Source organism: Delphinus delphis, chromosome 7, assembly GCF_949987515.2.
Source record: "Delphinus delphis chromosome 7, mDelDel1.2, whole genome shotgun sequence".
NCBI lineage: Eukaryota > Metazoa > Chordata > Mammalia > Artiodactyla > Delphinidae > Delphinus > Delphinus delphis.
In genome coordinates, this window is record NC_082689.1 from 98,798,910 (window position 1) to 98,819,622 (window position 20,713).

The 20,713-nt window shown below is 39.9% G+C and overlaps 1 long non-coding RNA gene across 2 annotated transcripts in view; it reads right to left on the minus strand.

The window, feature by feature from the left end:
• Window positions 1-9,517: 9,517 nt before the first annotated feature.
• LOC138414128 (uncharacterized) overlaps window positions 9,518-20,713 on the minus strand; it is a 29,919-nt gene continuing 18,723 nt past the window's right edge. For both annotated transcript variants that reach the window (XR_011246532.1, XR_011246531.1), the window contains 2 exons: window positions 12,071-12,201; window positions 9,518-9,601 (listed from right to left, as the gene is read on the minus strand). This is a non-coding gene — a long non-coding RNA (uncharacterized lncRNA). The remainder of the gene's footprint in view (window positions 9,602-12,070; window positions 12,202-20,713) is intronic.

Here is a 20,713-nt window from a genome sequence, read left to right on the forward strand (position 1 = left end):
AGCAACTAAGCCCGTGTGCCACAACTACAGAGCCTACACTCTAGAGCCCGCGAGCCACAACTACTGAAGCCCGTGTGCCTAGAGCCCGTGCTCCGCAACAAAGACAAGCCACGGCAATGAGAAGCCCTCACACTGCAACAAAGAGTAGCCCCTGCTCGCTAAAATTGAGAAAGCCTGCGTGCAGCAACAAAGACCCAGTGCAGCCAAAAATAAATAAATTAATTAATTAATTAATTAAAAAAATAAAGAAATACCATATGATCCTGCAATCCCACTCCTGGGCATATATCCAGAGAAAACTATAATTCAAAAAGATACATGCGGGCTTCCCTGGTGGCGCAGTGGTTGGGAATCTGCCTGCCAATGCAGGGGACATGGGTTCGAGCCCTGGTCTGGGAAGATCCCACATGCCGTGCAGCAACTAAGCCCGTGAGCCACAACTACTGAGCCTGTGCGTCTGGAGCCTGTGCTCCACAAACGGGAGAGGCCATGACAGTGAGAGGCCCGCGCACCACGATGAAGAGTGGCCCCCGCTTGCCACAACTAGAGAAAGCCCTCGCACAGAAACGAAGACCCAACACAGCCAAAAATAAATAAATAAATTTAAAAAAGAGTATTACACCTTTAAAAAAATAAAAATAAATAAATAAAAATAAAAAAGATACATGCACCCCAATGTTCATTGCAACACTATTTACAATATCCAAGACATGGAAACAACGTAAATGTCCATCGACAGATGAATGTATAAAGAAGATGTGGTACATATACACAATGGAATACTACTCAGCCATAAAAAGAATGAAATAATGCCATCTGCAGCAACATAGATGGACACAGAGATTATCATATTAAGTGAAGTAAGTCAGAAAGAAAAAGACAAATACCGTATGATATCACTTATATGTAGGATCTAAAATATGAACAAATGCACTTATCTACAAAACATAAACAGACTCACAGACATAGAGAACAGGCTTGTGATTGCTAATGGGGATGGGGGAGTGGGGGAGGGATGGATTGGGAGTTTGGGATTAGCAGATGTAAACTATTACATATATTGATAGAACTGTTTGGCCAACCCAATAGAATGGAAACAACAAGGTCCTACTGTATAGCCCAGGGAACTATAGTCAATATCCTGTGATAAACCGTGATGGAAAATAACATGAAAAAAATGTATATACATGTATAACTGAATCACTTTGCTGTACAGTAGAAATTAACACAACATTTCAAATCAACTATACTTCAGTAAATTTTTTTTTTTTTTTTTTTTTTTTTTTTGCGGTACGCAGGCCTCTCACTGTTGTGGCGTCTCCCGTTGCGGAGCACAGGCTCCGGACGCGCAGGCTCAGCGGCCATGGCTCACGGGCCCAGCCGCTCCACGGCATGTGGGATCCTCCCGGACCGGGGCATGAACCCGTGTCCCCTGCATCGGCAGGCGGACTCTCAACCACTGCACCACCAGCAAAGCCCTATGTCAGTAAATTTTTTAAAAAGAATAGGTTCCATCTCATTCCTCTTCTTGAGCCAATAACTCACAGCTAATTAGCTGAGACGGAGCTGCTGGATTCACTCATGATAAGGGCCCTGCATTGTGGTCAAAACTATACACCCAGATAGTAGAAAAGCTAAAACCAAAATGTTGGCTGAGGTTATATACAGGAAAAGATGTAGACAGGATGTAAAAGCCAAGTCATTAGAGTCATAAATGGACCAAACTCAGACATGACACAGCTCTAAATACAGTCTAAACATTAGTAATTTCTGGGAAGTTTTCTGCAGGTTAATTTCATCTATCACATACAGATTCTTATATCTTATCTTGACGTATTGAGTTGATTCAGTTTATTTGGAGGACCTACATGCCATTTTCTTCTACAACTGCACCAACATACACATACACATACCCAAACAACATTAGTCTCGTTCAAAAATTATATACAAACCAACTGAGCCTGGGTCTGGGTTTAATCAGCCAAAAGTTGCTTGGAAATTTGTCTACTCATTTGGGAAAAAAGTGAACTTAGACGCTTATCTCAAACTATAAACAAAATTAAAGTTCCAGGAGGATTAAAGATTTAAGCCAAAAAAAACCCCCAAAAAACTATAAACATACTACAGATGATCCATCTAGCTATGGTGACCGGAAAAGGTTGGAAGAACCTCTCCCCAAGAAACAAGTAACTGAAAAGTGTTTATTCATGAAAACCTGCTCAAATTATAGCTAATAACAGCAGGAATCTGAGGCTTCTTGCCTGAGGAGCTCTGATCCCCCACCTAGCTCAGCTGGCAATGACAGTAGGTTTTACTACTAGGGCAGTGCTGGGTGAGAAAATCTACCCTTTGCTGCCTGGGTGCAGACTTTATTTGGGGCAGAGAGCAAAAACTCTCACTGGTAGTGTTGTTAGTTAAAGTAGCAAAACTAGAAAAAAAAATAGAATGGGGAAAACCTGTAGGTCTGCTAGCCTGAGGCTGTGGTTAGCTGTGGCAGACCAACCAGTTTATAGGAAGATCCTAGAAATGAGAAAGCTTTAGAAGGGCTAGATACACTCTCCACACATCTTTGGCTGACTGGCGAACTACACATGTGCAGAGGAGACTTGAGAGAGCTTAATATAAAGTGAAAGTCAAGGCAGACTTGAGAACTGGCTTAACTTTGAATGCACTCCTCAATCCACAAACAGATTGATTAGCAGAGGGTAGAACTTTTATAGACTCAAGATACATGAGCACAACTTCTGCCTAAATCATTGGTTGATCACTAAGCTATGCAGACATAGAGGTGACCCCTAGGAAGTCAGGCCAAAAAAATAAAAATGAATTTTAAAAAATTGAGCAAAGACATCAGTGGCCACATACCACAAAGGCAACAGACTCTACCATTTACAGGAAAGGTACAAAAGTAAAAGAAACAAAAGAGAACCTCATGGGTGACAGTCAGAAACCTCAGGGGTAAAAATCAATATACTACCTAAAAAGTCAGTTTTCAACAAAAATTATGAAACATACAAAGTAATAGAAAAGCGTGATCATGTTCAGGCATAAAAGCAGTCAATACAAATCCATTCTAACTGTGCTCAGATGTTAAAAGTAGCAGACAAAGACATCAAAGCAGTTACTATAACTATGCATAAAGAATTAAAGGAAACTTTGTTAAAAGAATTAAAGGAAAATATTATAACAACAATTGACAATAGTGAATCTTAATAGAGAAATATCAACTATAAAAGGAACCAAATGAAAATTAGAGTTGAAAAGTATAACAAACAAAATGAAAAATGAGCTTGAGAGTAGATGTGAGATACCAGAAGGAAAAAATTCATAAATTTGAAGATAGAGTAATCAAAATTATCCTTTCAGAAGAACACAGAGAAGAAAGATTGAAGGAAAATGAGCAGACCCACAGAGACCCTTAGGACAACAGAAAGAATTCCAACACACATGAATTAGGAGTCCTGAAGGAGAGGAAAGAGAAAAAGAGGTAGAAAAAAATTTAAAGTAATAATTCTTGAAAACTTCCTAAAGGTGCTGAAAAACATTTAGTGGCAGGTTCAAGGAATCCAACAAACCTAAGTAAGATAAACACAGAGATTCACACATCATAGTCGAACTGCTGAAAGCCAAAGACAATGAGAAAATCTTGAGTTCAGTAAGAGAAAAACGACTGTCATGTACAGGAGAACAACAACATGTACATCAGCTAACTTTCCATCAGGAAAAATGGAGGCCGCAAGGCAGCAGAATGAAAGAAAGAGTCTTAACTAATATATATAGCAAAACTATCTATCAAAAATGAAGGCAAAATAAAGTCATTCAAAGATAAACAAAAATAGGGAATTTGTAGCCATCAGAACTGCCTCCTAAGAAATAGTAAAGGAAGACTTTCAGGCTAAAAGAAGATGATATCAGATAACTTGAATTCACAAAAAGAAATGAAGAGCATTGGAAATTATAAATATTGGGTAAACATAAAAGACTCTATAAACAGGTATTGTTCTCTTTTCTCCCTTAATTTCTTTTAAAAAGTGATTGCATAAAGCAATAATTATAATTCTGTACTGTTGGATTTGTGTTGTATATAGATACAATATATATGGCAATAATAGTCCAGGGCTTCCCTGGTGGCGCAGTGGTTGAGAGTCCGCCTGCAGATGAAGGGGACACGGGTTCGTGCCCCGGTCCAGGAGGATCCCACATGCCGCGGAGCGGCTGGGCCCGTGAGCCATGGCCACTGAACCTGCGCGTCCAGAGCCTGTGCTCCACAACAGGAGAGGCCACAACAGTGAGAGGCCCACGTACCGCAAAAAAAAAAAAAAATAATAATAATGATAGCACAAAAGAGAGAGGAAGAATTAGAGCTATATTGGAACCAAGTTGCTGTATTTTACCAGAATGGTCATTATTAAACTGAAGCACGTTGTAGTAAGTTTACATATATATTGTAACCTAGAGCACCACTAGAAAATTAATTTTAAAGAATAGTTAATAAAACAACATAGGAATTTAAATGGCATGCTAAAAATATTTAACACAAAAGAAACCAGCAAAAGAGGAACAGAGGGACAAAAAAAACATGAGACAAACAGAAAGCAAACAGCAAAATGGCAGATGTAAGTCTGACCATATCTATTATTATATTAAGTGTGAATGAATTAAACTCTTTAATCAAAAGACAATCATTATCAGCCTGGTTTAGAAAAGCAAGTTCCAACTATATGCTACCTTTAAGAAAAATACTTTAGATTCAAAAACACAAATAGATGGAAAGAAAAATAATGGGAGAAAGACATGTCACGCAAACAATTATAAATACCTACATTAATATCAGAAAAAAATAGAATTTAAGACAAAAACATATTACTAAAGAGGGACATCAAGTAATGATAAAAGGACTAAAACATCAGGAATCTATAAGAATTATAAATATACAAGGAACTAATAACAGAGTACTGAATACATGAAGCAAACACTGACAGAATGGAAATAAACAATTTAGTAATTATAATTGGAGATTTCAAGTTCCTTTTCTCAGCAGTTAAACTAAAAATAAAATTAATAATGATATAGAAGACATAAACAACAACCAACCAACTGTACCCAATTATTGATAACATATATAGAAGATTACACAATGGTTTCAATCCACATGGAATATTTTCCAGGTAGATCATATGTTAAATTATAAAACTAATCTCAGTAAATTTAAAAGGATTAAAACCATACAAAATATATTCTTCAACCATGATAGAACTAAATTGGAAATCAGATACAGAAAAATTGGGGCAACCTTCAAAATTTTGAAAAATATACTTCTAAGTAACACATGAGTCAAAGAAGAAATCACAAGGTTAATTAGAAAATATTTTTTAAAAACCCAAACATACTAAAATGTATGAGTGCAGGTAATGCAATGCTTAGAAGAAAACTTACAGGATTGAATGCTTAAATGAGAAAATTAGAAGATCTATAATCAATAATCCAAGGTAGAAAAAGAAGAGCATATCAAACCTAAAGTAATTACATGGAAGGAAACAATAAAGATCAGAGTGGAAATCAATAAAATAAAAATAGAGAAAGAAATCAACAAAATCAAGTGGATTCTTTGAAAAGAATAAAATTGATAAAACTGTCACTAGACTGACAAAGAAAAAAGAGATAAAATATAAATTACTAAAATCAGGAATGAAAAGGGGATATAATTACTGATCTGACAGAAATTGAAAGAATTATGAGAGTATTATAAACTACTTTAGGCCAGCTAATTACACAATGTAGATGAAATGGAAAGATCAATAACAAATTAAAAATTGAATTAGTAATTAAAAATTTTCCCACAAAGAAAAGCCCAGGCCCAGATGACTTTACTGGTAAATTTTCTCACATCTTTAAGGAAGAAGATATACCAATCCTACACAAACTCTTTCAGAAAATATATTTATTAGTTTGCTAGGGCTGCCATAAAGAAGTATCCCAAACTGAATGGCTTAAACAACAGAGATGTATTGTCTCACAGTCTGGAGACTAGACGTCTGAGATCAAGGTGTGAGCAGGGCTGGTTCCTTTTGAGGCTGTGAGGGAAGGGTATGTTCAGGCCTCTCTCCTTGGCTTGTAGATGGCCTGTTTTCTCCCTATGTCTTCACCTTGTCTTCCCTCTGTCTGTGTCTCTGTGCAAATTTCTCCTTCTTATAAGGACACCAGTCATATTAGATTAGGGCCCATCCTAATGATCTCATTTTAAGTTGATTACCTCTGTGAAGATCCTATCTCCAAATTAGGTCACAATCTGAGGTATTAATGGTTAGTACTTTAACACATGAATTTGAGGAAGGGACACAATTCAACCTACAACAATGGATAAGGAACAAATACTTTGCAACTCATTCTATGAGGCCAGGATTATCACCCAGATATCAAAGACAGATATATCAGAAGTAGAGAAAACTAAAGACCAACATCCCTCATGAAAACTGATACAAAATTTATGAAAATAATATTAGCAAACTAAATATATAAATACATATATTTTGATTACACATGATGACCAAGTGGGAATTACTTCAGGAAAGTAAGGTTGATTTAACATCTAAAAATAAATTAATATTATATATCATATTAATAGAATGGACAAAAAAAATCACATGATCATCTCAGCAGCTATAGGAATAGCATTTGACAAAATTCAATACCTATTCATGATTAAAAAACAAGCAAACAAAAACACTCTCCACAAAGTTCTAGACAAAAACTAGAACTTCCTCAACCTGTTAAAGAGCTTCTAAAAAGTCCTACAGCTGTGTTATACTTACGGGTGAAAGAGTGAAAGCTTCCTTCCTAAGATCAGGAACAAGACAAGGATGTCTGTTCTTACCACTTCTATTGAAAAAGTTACTGAAGCCTTTACCCAGGAATACGCTAGAGCAAGAAATAAAAAACAACCAGGGGACTTCCCTGGTGGCTCAGTGGTTGAGACTCTGAGCTCCCAATGTAGGGGGCCCGGCTTTGACCCTTGGCCAGGGAACTAGATCCCACATGTATGCCACAACTAAGAGTTTGCATGCCACAACTAAGGAGACTGCATGCTGCAACTAAGGAGCCCATGAGCAGCAACTAAGGAGCCCACGAGCTGCAACTAAGGAGCCAGCACAACCAAATAAAAAAAATGAATAAAAAGGCAACCAGATTGGGAAAGGAAGGAGTAAAATTGTCCTTATTCACAAAATATGAATATCAAAAATCTGATGGAATGTACAATAAACCTACTAAAAGTAATAAGTTTATCAACATTGCAGAATACAAGCAACAAACAATCTACAAATGAAATTAAGAAAAAATTCCAGTTGCAATAGTCATAAAAAGAATAAAACACTTAGAGAAATACTAACAAAATAAGGGTAAGAGCCATACACTGAGAACTTCAAAAGATTTAAAGAAATGGAGAGACATATCATGTTTACAGGTTGGAAAACTCAATATTGTGAAGATGGCAGCTCTGCCCAAATTGATCTGTAGATTCAAATGCAATCCCTATCAAAACCCAGCAGGATTGTTTTTATAGAAACTAGCAAGTTGATGCTAAACTGTATAAGAAAATGCAAAAGACCTAAACTAGCCAATATAAGTTTGAATAAGAAAAGCAAAATTAAAGGATTCACATTACCTCATATCAAAATTTACTATAAAATACAGTAATCAAGAAAGTGTGGTATTGGTATAAAGATAGATATATTAATCAATGGAACAGAATAGAGAGTACAGAAATATACCCCTACCTTAATGGACAATTTATTTCTATTTTCAACAAAGATGTCAAGACAATATGCTGTAGAAAAGATAGTTTTTTCAACAAATAGTGCTAATACAATTGAATATGAATATGCAAATAAAAAAAATTTAGTCCTTACCTCACACTGTACACAGATATTAACTTAAATGGAGCATAGACTTCAGTGTAGATCTAAAACTATAAAATGTCTAAAAAAGCACAGGAGAAAATCTTCGTGGCCTTGGGTTAGGCATAGAGCTCTTAGATTTGACATGAAAAGCAAGATCCATAAAAGAAAATATTGATAAATTGCACTTCAACAAAATTTAGAACTTTTGCTCTTCAAAAGATACCATTAAGAAAAAAAAAGATAAACCATACACATGGAGAGATTATTAGCAAATCATGTATTTGATAAAGGATTTGTATCCTGATCAAGAATTCTTACAGCTCGATAATGAGAAGGCAATTAAAAAATATGCAAACAACTTTAGTAGACATATCACCCGAGAAAAAATATGAATGGCTCAACATCGTTACTCATTAGGGAAATGCAAATTAAATCACAATAAGATACAATTCACTGTCCACCCACTATAAGGGCTACAGTTAAGAAACTGACAATACCAAGTGGTGGCAAGATTCTAAAATGGTGTAACATTTAGGAAAATAGTTGGAAAGTTTCTTAAAAAGTGGAACGTATACTTCACAAATGATATAGCAATTCTACTCCTAAGTACCTACTGAAAAGGAATGAAGGCATATGTCTACAAAAAGACTTACACGTGAATATACAAAGTAGCATTACTCATAATAAGAAAAAACTGGAAATAACCCAAATGTCAATCAACTGGTATACAGATAAACTAAATGTGGTATACCTATACAATGGAATGTTATTTGGTACTGAAAAGGAACAATCTACTAATACTACAACATGGATAAACTTCAAAGTCATTATGCTAAATGAAAGAAGCCAGACACAAAAGACAACATATTGCACAGTTCCATTTATATGAAATTTCTAGGAAAGGCACATCTACAGAACTAAAAAGCAGATCACTGGTTGCCTTAGCCTGAGGTTAGAATGAGAAGTAACTGTAAAGGGACATAAAGGAACGTTCTGAGTTGATGGAAATGTCTTAAAACTGGATGGTTGCGTGACTCTCCCCATTTGCAAAAATAATTGAACAGTATACTTACCTTGGGTGAATTTTTTTGCATGAACACTAAATCTCAAGAAAGCCTTAAAACTAATTAAAAGTAAAAAATATTAGAAAAGAAATAGAAAAGTTAACATATGTGTATTAAATGCTGCAGAAACAAGTGATGTGGGAATGGGCACAGAAAGATTAAAAAAAACATTTTAAAGGAATAATGACAATTTGCTAAAGCTTGGAAGGGGCGGGTGAAGGAGAGAAAGGAATCAAAAGTACCACGAGTTTTCACATCAGAAGTTGGTAGGCTGAGCTGCTCTCGGGGTGTAAAATATCACTAGGAAGTCTAGTTGAGTTTGACAGGCAATTGGAAATGCAACCCTGGAGCTCAGACAGATGTCAGTTTGAAGATTGCAGATTTGGAAATCATGCACAGGGCTGAAATCATGGGACTGAATGAGATCATGAGAAAATTAAGAGCAAGTGGGACAGGACAGAACCTTGTAGAATACACATCCCCAAGGAGCCTGAGAAGGAAGAGTTAGAAGGAATTTAAAGAAAGAAATACCGCCTATGCCTTCATGAGACTCACCTGCCAGAAAGTCGCAGTGGTGGCCAACTCACAAAGAAACACAGGCAGGAAGGAGGCAACAAATCCACCAAGACTGTAGTATTTCTAGAAAATAAAGATAGAAACATGATACATTTTGCTGTTTTTGCCTCACTCCTTAAAATAGATTTAGTAAGAGGTAGGATGGGAGTTCCCTGGTGGCACAGTGGTTAAGAATCCACCTGCCAATGCAGGGGATATGGGTTCAAGACCTGATCCAGGAAGATCCCACATGCCGCGGAGCAACTAAGCCCGTGCGCCACAGCTACTGAGCCTGCATTCTAGAGCCCACAAACCACAACTACTGAGCCCGTGTGACACAACTACTGAAGCCCATGCGCCTAGAGCCCGTGCTCCGCAACAAGAGAAGCCACTGCAACGAGAAGGCCGTGCACTGCGACAAAGAGTAGCCCCTGCTCGCCGCAACGAAGACCCAATGCAGCCATAAATAAATAAATAAAATTTTTTTTAAAAAGAGGGGGGTGAACAAAGGGTCATGTTGCCAACAAAAATAGAAATGAGGGGTTTTTTTCATGATAACCAGGAAAAATAAGGAAACAATGAACAGGCTGGGGAAACAACATAAACAGGCCTGAAAGAGTTAAGCAAACTTGGTTATTCTTTAGCTGTTACTACCTTATTCTTTAGCTGTTACTACCAACAAGCGCTTGTAGCTAGACTTGTCCTTCCCAAAGCTGATTACTCTCTGACTCCATACAAATTACCCTTTGCACCTGGCATTCCTTCTCCCCCTACACTCCCTTGTAGCACTCTTCATTTCAGAAAGAAGGTCACGGGCCGACATCTTCAGGGACACCAGACACAGGTGCTGAGCCACCTGATGCCAGCTTTGGCCATGAATTTGCAGAAGAAAAGAAATGCAAGACCTTCACTACTTTTGATCCTTATCATATACCCCAGACTGTGAGCCCCACGTATAAAATCTTCTTTGATTCCCCAAGGAGGGGGGCACAGTTCTTGAGGCGTTAGCCTAGTGTCTTCCCTTTGCCTGGCAAAGAAAATAAAAAGCCTCTCCATTTCTTATCTTCCAATTCTCTGTCTCCGTATTTTTATTCGGCATCAATGCACAGGGAGCCAGATTTGGCAACAGTCAGGGGAAGGAGAGACAAAGGTGGTCCCTCCTCAGCTGCGTTTTTGCTTTCTGCAGTTTCAGTGACATAGAAAATTCCAGAAACAGAAGTTTCAAATTGCGAGCTGTTCTGAGTAGCCTGATGAAATCTCTTGCAGTCCTGCTATGTCCTAGTGTTTGAGAATCACCCCTTTGTCCAGCCGTCTACAGGGCGTAAACGCTACCTGCCCGTTAGTACAGGAAAAACACAGCATATGTAGGGTTCACCCCTCTCCGGGGTTTCAGGAATCCACTGGGGACCTTGGAACGTATCACCCATGGGTAAGGGGGGATTACTGTACATGGAGAAGAGAAAAAGGGGGAGATGGGGAGTTTTATGTGGGGCTAAGCTGACATTCTCTGGGTGCTGTCCCTGCCCCAAGAGGATTCTCTGGCCCTCATCCCTGTCTCCACCCTGCTTCCCGTCCAGAGCCTGACCTTGTTTGCTAGGACAGCGACACAGCCCTCTTCGTGCATCTGCACCCCTCCGGAGCAAGCACCCACCGCTCTGCCTGTGGCCTCCCTCCCCTCGTGGGGCGGGGCGGGTGGGGGAGGGGGAGGAGGGCAGCCGGGCCAATAGCTCCTCGGATCTTAAAGAGGTGCAGGTCCTCAATATAATCATCAAAAACCCAGTGATAAATGCAATACGTACGCCTGTAACCACAGCTTTTGGCTATAAAGGACATTATTGGAACAATTGAAAAAACCTGAATCTGGATGGTGGTAATATGTCGATGTTAATTTCCCAATCTTAATGATTGTATTGCGGTTATGAAGGAGGATGCCCTCCTTTGTAGTCACTAAAATATTTGGAGTGATGGGGAATCATGTGGGCTACTTACCCTCAAGTGGTTCGGGGAAAAAATGTTCTTTGTACTATACTCGCAACTTTTTTATAAATTTGAAATCGTTTCCAAAAAATTTTAAAGCTGTATGTTAGCGGGTAGGTTGGTTTGACGTTATGTTTTTGGTTTATGGGTTAGTAGGACCAAACAGAACGAAACCGGCGAGGGAGGTATGGAAGGAGGGTGGCTGGGTCGCCTGTTTCCCCGTCCTGGTTTTTGCAGACCTCCGGGTTGAAAGACTGGAAGTAACCCTGTTTGCCTTGCAAAATGTAAACAAAGACATTACCCTTAAACAGTGTAATAATGTGCTTTCCTCATCCCAGCTAACAGCAGGGGCTCCCGCAATCAGACCAAATAAGTTTAGTCTCTGTCGCTGGGGAGGTTCGCTCCCACAAAGAAAGGCAATTTAAGTAATTAGCCAGTCTTACGGCAGGATCATCTCCTGGGCTCAGCGGGGTCCAGGGAGCACATAGCTGTTGGGGGGAGGAAAACAATCCTTCATTTTCACACTCGCTTCTTCTAACCCAAACTTTCAAAGCATGCTCAGAGAGGACACTTTACCTCAGTGCCTCTCAGTGTCCCAGATGGAAAGAAGCTGATGGCTGAACCAAACCAGCACATGCTGACAAGCTGCTGTTTCCTCTTCGGGTTTGTTTGCTTCCCAATGAAAACAGCTCCGTTGTTTTTCCAGACTGTAAAAGTGATCCATGCTTGTTATTAAAACAAATTTAGACAATAACAAAGAAGGGTAGTTGGGGCTTCCCTGGTTGCGCAGTGGTTGGGGGGCCGCCTGCCTATGCAGGGGACGCGGGTTCGCGCCCCGGTCCGGGAGGATCCCGCATGCCGCGGAGCGGCTGGGCCCGTGGGCCATGGCCGCTGGGCCTGCGCGTCCGGAGCCTGTGTTCCGCTACGGGAGAGGCCGCAGCAGTGAGAGGCCCGTATACCGCAAAATAAATAAATAAATAAATAAGGGTAGTTATAAAGTAGAGAGTTAAAATTATCTATAGGGACTTCCCTGGTGGCACAGTGATTAAGAATCCGCCTGCCAATGCAGGGGACAGGGGTTCGATCCCTGGTGCTGGAAGCTAAGCACGTGCACCACAACTACTGAGTCTGAACTCTAGAGCCTGCGAGCCACAACTACTGAAGCCCTCGCGCCTAGAGCCCGTGCTCCACAACAAGAGAAGCCACCACAGTGGGCAGCCCGTGCACGGCAACGAAGAGTAGCCCCCACTTGCCACAACTAGAGAAAGCCCGCACACAGCAACGAAGACCCAACACAGCTAAAAATAAATAAATAAATAATGCATTTAAAAAAAAATTATCTATAATCTTCCCAACCAGAGAGAGCTATGGTTCATAATTTAGTGTATTATCCTTCAAGTTTATATAATTATAAATAAAAATATGGTTATAGTAAACTAGCTGCATTATAACCATTATAATCTTTGTTTTCCTCTTACTCTATCATGGGCATCTTTACATGTTAATAAATATATATTCGTGATGTCACACCACAAAGAATCCTTTGCCCAGACAACCCAATAGAAAAATGGGCAGAAGACTTTAGCGGTCTTTGGGGGCAATGCCCAATAAACACTAAAATAATGCTCTAGTCATCAGGAAAATTCAAATTAAAACCACAGTCACCCACCAGAATAGCTAAAGTGAAAGAGACAGATAAAAGCACATGGTGGCAAGCATGTGAAGCAATTAGAACCGTCACACAGTGCTGGTCGGTTGTAAATTGGTACAACCACTTTGGAAAACTGTTTGGCAATATCTCCGAAAACTAATCATACGTATACGTAGAGTTCAGCATTTCTAGTCTTAGGTAAAGAGAGAACAGACGTGCATATACGTCTTCACTGAAACATAGGTACAAGAATGTGCATAGCCTCACTATTTATGATAGCCCCAAACTGGAAACAACCAAATGTCCAGGTATTGTAGAACAGATGTGAGACAGGCTGGGACCTGGGACCCTTTGCTGCAGTGCTTGCCCCTGGACAAACATCTCCTCAAGCAACAGAATACAAAGAAACTATAAGGGACCAAAATAACTGTGCTCATGCCCAGTTGGGGCAAATTATGAACAACGAGATACAAAAAGACCAAATCCACCTGCCACTTCTGAGGAGCCAGGAGCAAAGGCAGGGAACTTCACATGATCCCTGCACACAGCACCACCAAAGGGATGGGCAGACCCCCTAAGCCACCCCTTCAGCCCGACCTCTGGACACACCTCTACCCTCACCCCATATAAGGAACTAGTTTGCACCCCCCACACACAGTCAGGGAGTGAGCAAGGGAAACTGTTACTTCTCTATGCTCCCTCCTGCTTCAGCACCAGTCTCAATAAAGCCTTGCCTGAATTTCTTGTCTGGCCTCTTTTATCAATTTCTACTAATTAAAGAGTCCAAGAACCGTGGTTGGGGGACTTCCCTGGTAGTGCAGTGGTTAAGAATCCGCCTGCCAACGCAGGGGACATGGGTTCGAGCCTTGGTCCGGGAAGATCCCACATGCCGTGGAGCAACGAAGCCCGTTCACCACAACTACTAAGCCCATGCGCCGCAACTACTGAAGCCCGTGCACCTAGAGCCCCTGCTCCACAACAAGAGAGGCCGCCGCAATGGGAAGCAAGTGCACTGCAATGAAGAGTAGCCCCTGCTCGCCGCAACTAGAGAAAGCCCGCATGCAGCAAGGAAGACTCAATGCAGCCCCCTCAAAAAAGAAAGATGGCCAAGAAGCATATGAAATGATTAAAAAAAAAAAAAAAAAAAAACCCTGTTTGGTAACAGGTGAATTGTAGTATATCTATAATGGAATACTATACAATAGTGAGAATGAATGGCTTCCAACTACACATAACAACATGGATGACTTTCACAAACATAACATAGAGAAAAAGAAGCCAGCCACAGAAGATTACACACGGTGCAACTCATTTATAACAACATCAAGAGCAAGTTTACTAACCATGATTAGGTCAGGATGAGGTTAATCTTCTCAGGGGATGGGGACTGCAGGGGGGGCACATGGGGACTTCTGCGCAATGGTAAACTAGTCTTTCTTGATTTGGGTACTGGTTAGAGAAGTGTATTCACTGAAGTTTATCCAGCTGTGCCCTTAGGATCCGTGTATTTTTCTGTATATAGCATGCCAATACATATACTATACACAGTAATACTACCAATAAAATGAAATGAATCAACTTTCCAAAGCCTGGAATCAATTGGATTATATTCAGACGTTTTTTTCTTACAATCAAATGGTAGGAATTTCCTAATATTTAAGGCAAAACCTACATCCAGACTGCATACAATATTAATGGCATTTCCATTTTTAACCCTCTTTAGCTATTATGACCCATATCCGCCTGTCCCCTCTCTGTAGGCACTGTGTTAAGTAGTAAAGAACATCCCAATCCTCGGCCCATAGAGCCGCCCCCCAAAAGCTAGAACAGTGGTTCTTACCAGGTGGTACTTTGCAATCACCTTAAACTCACGTGCATCTAGGTGAGTGTGAGCTAGGTTGTTATTAATTGTACATTGCCGAGATGCTATGGATTGCCACCTAGATTCTGCCTCAGGGCTGGGGCACTCATCTCCCAGCTCCAGGGAGGGTTACTTCTTCAGGACTCAGGAGAGTCCCTTCCTAGAAATTGTTCTCGGTAGAATGAAGCTGCCCGCTTGGTTTATGCTTCTTCCTGGGGCAGCTCACATTCAGTGACTGGTGTGGACAGAATAAAAAGGCTGGCCCGTGCCTCAGTGGGGGATGATTCTGAAGGCCCACCCCAGCTCCAGGGTGCCCCACGATTTGACTAAAGCCTCTGTTCAAACTGCATCACAGTTCAAAGTTTCCCTTTATCCAATCTTGCTTTCTTTATTTCCTCCCAGATGTTATGCCTGAGAACATCTCCTGTAAACTTTCTGTACACAAATCTCCATTTCAACGTTTGTTTCCTAGAGGACCTGACCTGAGACGTTCACCTATGAGAAAGAATTCAAAATACATGTCACATCGTTGTAAACCAGCGTTGTCTAGGATAGGCTTTACGGAAAAGGCAAACCCTTAAGTCCATACAGAATTACAATTTGGGAGAAGCCAACTTAAAGCTTGCTGGATAACGAACCACCAGAAAGCCTCAGGTCAGAAGCATAGATGGGCAAAGTAGATTGGGGAACCATTGCTCATGTTGGCCTCACCAGAGCAGAATGGCTTTGTTGGGAAATAGAGACACGAGGTTTAATAGACCCGTGAGGCTGGCTGGGAAAAAAACCTTGGCTTGAAATTGGTCTTAAGAAAACAGGGACCTTGTGCTGATTTTCAACGAGTGATTGATAAAGGTAAAGCTGCTTTTGGATAAATCTAGCAACAAGGTACAAGACTAATTGCAGGTGAGATTGACAGCTTGAAGACCAGTATGGCAGATGGGGCCACAATCCCAGGGAAAGGCACCACTTGCCCAGACTGCAAATAGCTCACAGAGTGTTCATAAGATGAGAACCATCTTTCCTATCTGAAGGGCCATCATGAGAAAAAGGAATCGGCCTTGTTCAGCGGGGCAACACCAAGGAAGCAAACATCAGTGAAATGCAAGGAAACGTGTTAAACCAGAGAGCTATCCAACAATGAATCAGACTTCTCTTTGGCAGAGGTGAGCTCATATCCCTGAAGATTTTTCAGAAGAGGCTGGTGGCTTACTCATTAAAGATAAGAGAAAGCCAGCAATGAGTAGAAGGTTAAACAAGAGTCCTTCCATCTTCCTTTTAAGTCCTCTGTAAAAATGCAAAGAAAAGCTTAACTCCACCAAGAAAAAACTGGCTACATTTTAGTGATTTATGGAGATGAGGGGTGAAGAAATATTTTCAATTGCCTTCAAGTTTTCAAACACAGAGGGTAAAATGCAGTTGGTAAAACTGACCCCAATGTGAAAGTGTAATGATTGGCCCTTTTTTAAACAATAAAGTAGGAAGTCTGATTCTACTTCCACTTGAAGTAGAAAGGATGCCTACGGTGTCTTACATCAACCACAAGATGGGAGCAACACGGTGGGGTTACATGCCTCACTTCCATCCAGAGCTCACTCCCGATTTTCAGAATGGAGCTTCCAACTGCCAACTGGCTCACAGAGGCTCCCTTTTCCTTCACAGCTCCTGCACTATTAGAGGCGAAAAGGGATTCTGGGCAGCAGCAATCCAAGACTTCAAAGTCTCCTACTACTCCTTTCACCTCATTGCTACCTGAGCGGGGATGGAGAGTATCCAGAACTTCCATCATGAAAATGTGGGTATCTTCCTGCTTAGCTAGACAGCTTTCCTCTTAGCTGCTGGTTACAAGTGGGCTCACTCATCCTAGGTCTTTTAAAGAAGCCATTCATTTGCTGAGAGCTTCTCTGACGGCTCAGATTTATTCTGGAGTTTGTCTCTTTGAAGATGTATCTTTATCCAGAGTTAGAAAAGGACTGCATCGTATTTTATTATATTTATTATAATAAAGAGATTTTGCTTTCTCAAGTTTGATTTTATTATACTGATATGCCCCCTCTTCCCCAACCACTTCTCTGAGGACTGGATTTCATGGTTTCCCACTTAAGAAGTTGATATTTTTGGTTCATACTCAAAGGAGAATAAAAGCAGAAGGAATTTGGCTCACGTCTTCTTTTGCCATGTGTGACATTAGTTCCCGGAATGCCAATCCAGTTTACAGAATCCCTCACAATCACATGAGAGCACAGGTCATCTGGTCTACTACACATCAAAAGAGTTAAAAGGCACATGGGCACCATGGTGTGTTTTGGGGTTTCCTGCCTCAAGTTCGTGTGTCTGAGACCAGTTTTGCCCCTGTTGCGGTACTAACCACAGAGTTAGAAAGGGGAAATGTATTTTCAATGGAGAACTTCACATCGAAGAGGAGAGCACTCTTTCAGCAAAAACAGAATATGACCGCAAATGTTCTTCAACGAGTTGAGAAAGAAACACCAAGAGACAATTTTAGAAATGCTTCAAGACAAGAGCAAGCTCTCCAAAATTGTCATTAGAGTCAACCTGGGTGGAACACCAATGGTGAGGTTTTCATCTCTGTTTGATTTCTCCAGGCTAAAGGACAGATATGATTGTGGTAGGGAGGGTTATGCTTTTCAAGGGCACCTACCACCCATTGCCTAGAGAACGGAGTTTAGCATAAGGTCCTTACTTGTAAAACAATGATGCTGTGTATTCATACACGTTTGTGTTCTTTCAGTGACAGATCTAAACAGCTTTTCCCTTTGGAATCCTTCCGTGTGATGTTGGCTCATTACTGTGTGAATGAGGTCAAGGTCATTAGTTCAGCATCCTGGGGACCAATCTGCTGCTCTGTTTCACTGCCACAGACCACAACTTTAACCTCATTCAGCATAGGCAGGAATAAGTCTCCCTCACTTGCCTATGCATCCAATGTCCACCTTCACTGCAGGAATCTACTGTTCTTGATTTTTATGAAAACTTAGAGCTTCTTTCTATGTATGTTAGGAATATGCACATAGATATTTATTCCAATTTTTCACACACAAAAAATATTCTGTTCTAAACCTTGTTTTTTCTCAATGCATAATATTTTTTGGAGAGCCTTCCACATTGGCACATAAAGAGCTTCCTTCATTCTTTTTCATGGCCTTGTAGTATTCCGTTTGTTCCACAATTTATTCAAGTCTCAATTGGTAGACATTTGGGCTATTCACAGTGCTTTGCATTTTTTAAAAAAGGGTCAATGAATAACCTTATACATCCATCCTTAGGGTGTTTCTGTAGGATAAAGTCCTAGAAGTAGAACTGGGAGGGATATACATTTGTAATAGATATTTTACCAATTGTTTTTCATAGGAATTGCCTTATTTCTTTAACATATAACATGGAATTTTAAAAAAGGATGTGACCTTACCTCACGCTATAAAAAAAAAATTAACTCAAAATGGAACAAAGACCTGAATGTAAGAGCCGAACTATAGAACTCTTAGAAGAACACATGGGTAAATCTTCATGCTGTTATATTTGACAGTGGATTCCTAGATATGATACCAGAAACACAAGCCACAAAAGAAAAAATAGATAAACCGAACTTCATCAAAATTTAAAACTTCTCTGCCTCAGAGAAAACTACCCAAAAAGTGAAAAGAAAACCTACCGAATGGGAGACAATATTTGCCAACCACTTATCTGATAAAGATCCATTATCCAGACTATATAAAGAATAGTTACAATTCAACAACACAAATAACACAATTAAAAAATAAGTAAAGAACTTGCATAGACCTTTCTCTAAAGAAGATATACAAATGGCCAAACAAGCACAGGGAAAGATGCTCAACGTCATCAGTCATCAGGGAAATGCAAATCAAAGCCACAGTAATGCACAATAATTGAATATACTTTATGCTCATGAACTGTACACTGAAAATGGTTCCAATGGTAAATTTTATGTTATACATATTTTGCCACAATTAAAAAAAATCAAAACATAGACCCTAAAAACAAAACAAACAAGCAAACAAAAAAAAAAAACACACACACAATGAGATACCAGTTCAAACTACCAGTATGGCTATAATGGAAAATAAAAAGAAAGAAAAACACGTGGTATTGAGAATGTGGAGAAATTGGAACACTTGTACATTGCTGGTCAAAATGTAAAATGGTGCAGCCACTCTAGAAAACAGTCCTCAAGTTACCATTTGACCCAACAATTCTACTTCCAAGCCTATACCCGAGAGAAATGAAAACATATGTCCACACAAAAACTTATGTGCAAATATTCATAGTAGTATTATCCATAATAACCAAAAGGTGGAAACAACCCAAATGTCCATCAACTGCTGAATGGATAAACACAATGTAGTGTATCTATACAATGGAATGTCATTTGGCCATAGAAAGGAAAGAAGTACAGATACACACTGGAACATGGATGAATCTTGAAAACATTGTATGAAGTGAAAGAAGCCAGTCACAAACTACCACATATTATATGATTCCATTTATATGAAATGTCCTGAATAGGCAAACATATAGAGATAAAAAGTAGATTAGTGATTGCTTAGGGCTGGGGTGGTCGGGGGAGTGGGAAGTAACAGCAAAGAGGTGGATGAAAAATTCTGAAATTGACTGTGGTGCTGGTTGCACAACTCTGTGAATTAAATAAAAACCATTGAATTGCGTACTTCAAATGGGTGAATTGGGTGGTATATGAATTATATCTCAAGCTGCTACCAAACAAACGTCATCTAATTACTAAGGAATCTGGTTACCTGATAGTGGTGGGATATCAAAGGTCAGGTTTTCATGATTATCCTCACTTGAGCCTATTGATCTTGACAGTCATCACCGGTCCAGCACATCCAGGACATTCCCTGCAAATGCTCCATTTGAAGCACTGGGAGCTGAGAGCACCACCTGACATTTGGTAATTTTCAACCAGTAAAAATGTGCTAACCACCACTTTCACCTGATTCGTCATCATTTAACTCTTGGCTTTTCTCCATATTGAAATGAACTATAAAATGAAATAAATGGGGCACTTTTTAGGAAAATAATTCTACAGACTACCCAAAGGTGCTTTAAAACAGTAGTTTTAGGGAATTCCCTGGCAGTCCAGTGGTTAGTACTCCATGCTTTCACTGCCGAGGGCCTGGCTGCACAACGTGGCCAGAAGTTTAAAAAAACAAAAAAAAAAACCCACAGTAGTTTCAGAGACGGGTCAACAAGTTATGTGATTACTGAATCACGTGAGCAGATAGGGGCAGGGAATGCTTTGAAAGCCATTCATCATTCATCTATGGAAGAGCACAATTTATTTATTCTATTGTCAACTAAATCTTTTGACTGACCTCATAAAGAGCTTCTACAAGTCAATAAGTGGAAGGCCAGTAATATACTGGGGAAAGGACATGAAAACACAGTGCATTAAAAAAATGTAAAAATAAGATTTAGATGTGAAAAAGTGTCTCTCCTCCCACAGGAGAAAAATGCAAGTTAAAACTACCCATAGGTCCTCTGTCAGAGTGGCAAATACTAAAAAGCTTACGCATACAGTGGGTTTTCACAGAGAGTAATAAGATCCTTGCATTATTGGTGAAAAAATAAATTGCCACAGTCCCTGGAAGGCAATCAGATAGCATCTAACAAAAAGTACAAAGCCCATATCCTGCGATCCAGAGATTCCCCT